Consider the following 5,407-nt stretch of genomic DNA (forward strand, 5'->3'; position numbering starts at 1 on the left):
TAAAAGAAGATGGAGAAAATCGGAAATAATTTGGGTTCATCGAAAAAACTGGATTAGGGTGGGTAAAAATGTTGAAAATTTAATTTTCAAATGCGAATATCTCCTAAGTTTTAAGAGATAATTGATAGCTACGATGAATCGGAACACAAATGAAGAAATAGGATCATTTTTAAAATTGACCATACCCGAGGTGTAATACTTTGGGGACCCCTGGTCCCGCTCCTGGTGGACTCATGATGTCCATATTCAAAACTTAAACTACACTTCCTCTTTGCGCATGTGAAATTTCATTCAAATCGGGCTAAGGGTTAAGTTACAGATTTATTTCCCTCTTTTTTTTCTTATACCACTGTGCGACGTATATAAGACCATAGTAAGTTGTGGGTTAAAATCGGAAAAAATATTTTTTAACCCGAATTTTTTTTTTACAAAAAAATAAAAAAAAATTTTTTTTTAAATTTTTGAAAAATTTAAACAATTTAAAAAAAATATTTAAATAACAAAAAAAAACAATTTTTGAAAAAAAAAATAACATTCTCACCACTTGGGTTTTTGACAACTGAGTTAGGTCTTTGACAGGAGAGTTTCCGCTATATGACTAGGGTAGTATTCAATTTACACACAGACAAAACAGATTCGTCGTAGCAACCGAATTTGTTCCTAATCGAAGGATTCGGTTGCACATTGTTTGGTTCTATCAACAGAAAGTCAGTTCATAAAGAGAAATTTAGCTTGAAGCAATAAAACTTTTAAAATTTTTTAGCCACAACTGTAAAATTCAGTCAGTAAGGTAGAATCGTACGATTGGCAACAAATTCGGTTGCTATCACGAATCTGTTTTCTCTGTGCATCTAAAATTTATACTAATAAAATTAATACAGATTATTAATTACATACTTTTAGGCTGTATTGCAATACTTACTAAACAATTGTTAACAATTAATACGTATTTAACTACTTATTTACCCACAAAACAAAATAATACAAAAAAGTAATTGGAGATGCCGGGGATTGAACCCGGGGCCTCTCACATGCAAAGCGAGCGCTCTACCACTGAGCTACATCCCCTCTTATCAAATGGCCATCTAATGAGTTTCTTAAACCCAACACAACAATAATGATCATTATATTAAAATAACAATAATGAAGATAAGAACAAAATTACCAAAAAAAAAAGAGTTGGCCAAAATGTTTTTAATGAGTCATTTTACTACTTACCAAAACACTACACAGCAATTTAAACATCAACAAAATTACTTTCAATGCAAATGAAATTTTACCAAAAAAAAAATTGGGAAAAAACTGGAGTTTTCAAATTTTTTTTTTGTCAATTAAAAACATTTCAACACTCGAACGTTCATCACTTTTATTTTTGCTCATCTCATTGTCATCATCTACTATAATTTCCGTTTCTTAATATCTTTTCATATACCCCAAAGGATAGTTAGTTCCTGTCTTTCTTTTTATTTAGAGCTCTTACTCTTACCATCATGTATTTAAGAAAATCCTATTTTTTTGTTTAGTTGGGGAACAAGAAAAAGTTGAATGAATTGTCTTCATATGAATGATTTTAATATGTCGCCTTTTCAGTTTCTTTGTTTCTTGCTGTGTTTTATTTTTTTTGGAGATTTATTTCTAGGGTGCCTTAAGTTGAAGTACATTTTTGGCTTTGAGGCATTTTACTCAAACAAGCACTAATGTGGAATGGTTTTTAGAATTGTTTAATGTGGAGCTGGGACAGTAAATTTAAATTCTGTAATTAAATTGGGAATATGAATTAGAATTTAGATCATATAATGACAAAATCTTGTGTAATGATCATCTAAAAAGATCTTCTTGCATAAAAGTTTGTCTACGATTTTATTAAATGAAAAGTAACATAATCAATCAATTGATAGCGCTATTATTAGTAAAATTATGTATATCGACCCTGTACCAAAGCACTAATATGTTACACCCTAAATAAAATCTTATACAAGTACCGACGATCTTTTGTAGTTAATTATTTTCACTATATTCTCACTTATTTTAATCCATAGTACCGTAACCAAAACTTCAATAAATCTGACTGACTAGACAAGACCACAATTCTTAATGAGTTCATGAACTATATCAACATATAAGTATATTGAAATGATCCAATAAAGTCGCACTGTCTCAGATAGATCGTTCATTGTATGTTCACACATACAGTGGTGGTCAAAACATATGCAACCAGAAACAGAATTTTACAAAAGTGGTTTAAACTAGTTTAAGATGTAAACAAAAATATTCATTTGCTTATAATATTTTTTAATTTATGCTTTAAAAATAAGAATATGAAATTTAATTCAGAATTGTTTGCATTGAAAAGAAAAAAAAATTAAAAAACTACGTTTGGGTTGATATTTCATTGGTCAAAACATATGCAACTAATTGCTTTTAAAACATTTCTGTCTATAAAACTTAATATTTCGTGGCAAATCCTATATTTTCAATGACGGCCTTACATCGGCAAGGCAGTGAAGCTATCAAATTGGTAATAAAATTTGCAGGAATAGCGTTCCAAGCATCTACCAATCCTTGAAACATAATATCTGAATTAGTGCAATTTTCGGGGTCGATTCTTTGATTAACGATTTCCCAAATGTTCTCAATGGGATTTAAATCTAGTAATTGTGGTGGCCATTCCATTACCGAAACTCTTTCTTGTGCTAACCACGATTTAACAACATGTGAAGAATGCTTGGGGTCGTTATCGTGCTGAATAACTCATCGAAGAGGCATATTATCCACAGCATTTGGAAGCATTACTCTTTTCAAGATGTCTCTATAGATAAATCCATCCATTATTTCATTAATTTAGAGCGATGGGACAACTCCAGCAACAGAAAAACTGCCCCCATACCATTACGTTGCATCCTCCATGATAGCTTCACTGCCTTGCCAATGTAAGGCCGTCATTGAAAATATAGGATTTGCCACGAAATATTAAGTTTTATAGACAGAAATGTTTTAAAAGCAATTAGTTGCATATGTTTTGGCCAATGAAATATCAACCCATACGTAGTTTTTTATTTTTTTTTTCTTTTCAATGCAAAAAATTCTGAATTAAATTTCATATTCTTATTTTTAAAGCATTAATTAAAAAATATTATAAGCAAATGAATATTTTTGTTTACATCTTAAACTAGTTTAAACCACTTTTGTAAAATTCTGTTGCTGGTTGCATATGTTTTGACCACCACTGTATATTTATAACTTAATAAATGAAAAGACGGTTATTCATAGAGAAGTTGCAAACCTGTCTCCTCTCCGGGATCCCAGCGGCTACGACTGTAACTGTTGAAAGGAAAACCCAGTTTGATGGCATGCTTACCGAATGCAAACCCTGCCTGTTTCCATTCAAAAGTTGTATAGTGCAGGTATAAATTTCCTGGAAACACTGCATATTTCCATGTTGGGCCATCTATTGTCATCCTTTTGAATATAGTGTCTGGCTATTTTCATATTACAATTTTGCGCTATTTATCGTCAACCTTCTGAAGAAGGTATGTAATATTTAGCTTTTAATAATCATCCTAAGCGATATTGCAATACTGCATTTAAAGCAGATCCCCCTACGGTTAGCTTAGACGTTTGCTCATTGGAATATGCACAAGCATAGGTAAACGTTCTATCCTATTTCTTGAGCATCCTCTCTACATTAGAAGACGTGGAATAATTTTTAGTACCTTAAGTTCCACCTAATACAGATGCCACTGCTCTTTCGAATGTTCCTGACGCTTGAAACTTTGCAATCATTATTGATCCCCAATATTTCGGTCTTAAAGACAATAGCATTATCTGGAAGATATATTTCAAACCCGAGCTCATTATAGAAGACATCAGATCCAACGTCATTTATTCTCAGAAGTGGTGATTTTGACACGGAAGACAAACATCGCCCAGGCCAGCTAAAAAAGTTTAAAGACGAAGAATTGGAGCCATTGCTCCATGGTGATTGTTGTGAAACTCAGCAAGAGCTTCCAAAATCATTGTGAGCTACTCAAGCAGCGATTTCAAAACTTTTGCAGCAGGATTCACCATTCATAAGCAGGGAAAATGGGCACCATACGAATTAAAGCCGAGAGACATTGAAAGACGATTTTGCATGTCTGAAATAATGCTTGAACGCTATAAAAGAAAATAATTTTTGCACTGAATTCTTATTTTCAATGAAAATTGGATACATTACGATAACGCAAAGCGTATGTGAAGCTCGGCCAACCAGCCGAATTGACACCATAGACAAAAGGGTCCTATATATCGTGAGCTGCTGAAATCTGTCCAGATCAGAATATGTGGCCGGACATGAAACTGTAATATTTCATTATGACAACGCTCGGCAACATGTTGCAATACTTGTTAAGAAGTATTTAGAATGAAATGGTTGGGAAGAATTCCCTCACCCGCTTTATAGTCCACACCGTGCCCCGTCCGTCTACTTTTGCTTCGATCACTTGCGATACGCTTCACTTTGGAACAGAGTATTCGATATTGACTGGATTCGTTCTTGGCCTCAAAAGACGAACAGTTATTTTGGCTCATATTCTTGGTCTTCTTGGTACAAATGTTTCAAAATAAAAGCTACAAATTTTAAAAAATATCTAATTTTTAGTCAATGCGCACGAAATGCTAACTTTTAACATCCTATACATTTTCAGTATGATGCTTTTTAGGCAGAGTTTTGATTTATGATCGAGAGTATCATGTACAAGATTCATCAGTGTTTATACGATCTAGATCTCCTCTAGAGGTTTTCAACAGGAAAGTCGTTCACATTCTCATGACTTCTTCTGTCATTCTTCTCCAACCAAATGGACATTTTAATAAAATCTAACTGCTTGACGACTGTTTTATATAACTTACATTTACTTTTCATGATTTTTGCAATTTCTTGTTAACATTAGTTAATTATATTCAAAAACTTTCATATAATTTCCACTAAAGTGTTTAAAAAATGTTAGATCTTGATTTTGTGATCGCATGATTTACAAACTCCCCAAAATATTCTCTGCATTCTTGCTTTTAATAAAAATGTTAAACTATAGAAATTAAATAATATCTATTTAAATTGCAAATATCGATGAAGCTTAATATTTCTATAGCATATGTTAAGGTGTTAAATTCTAAATTTGATCTTGTTACTTTAAGTTAAAAATGTTAAACCACATGATCATGTTAAATTGTTAAACATGTTAACACTTTCTGTTACATGTTTTGTTAAAGCAATGTAACACAGTGGGACCGATCAAAAATAAATGGTAATAAACAATCTTTAAAGTCAGATTATTAACAATCTATAAGAAATTCACAGTTTGCTTGTTGTTTCGGCTGCATTTTTAATAATTTTAAATGTCATCAGGCTGCCATAATACTGAAAATT

The 5,407-nt window shown here is 32.1% G+C and overlaps 1 non-coding gene across 1 annotated transcript; it reads right to left on the minus strand.

Moving 5' to 3' along the window:
- Nucleotides 1-996: 996 nt before the first annotated feature.
- TRNAA-UGC (transfer RNA alanine (anticodon UGC)) lies at nucleotides 997-1,068 on the minus strand. Its single transcript has one exon. It is a non-coding gene; the product is annotated as a tRNA-Ala (tRNA).
- Between the last annotated feature and the right edge of the window lie 4,339 nt (nucleotides 1,069-5,407).

Source organism: Calliphora vicina, chromosome 4 (genome assembly GCF_958450345.1).
Source record: "Calliphora vicina chromosome 4, idCalVici1.1, whole genome shotgun sequence".
Lineage (NCBI taxonomy): Eukaryota > Metazoa > Arthropoda > Insecta > Diptera > Calliphoridae > Calliphora > Calliphora vicina.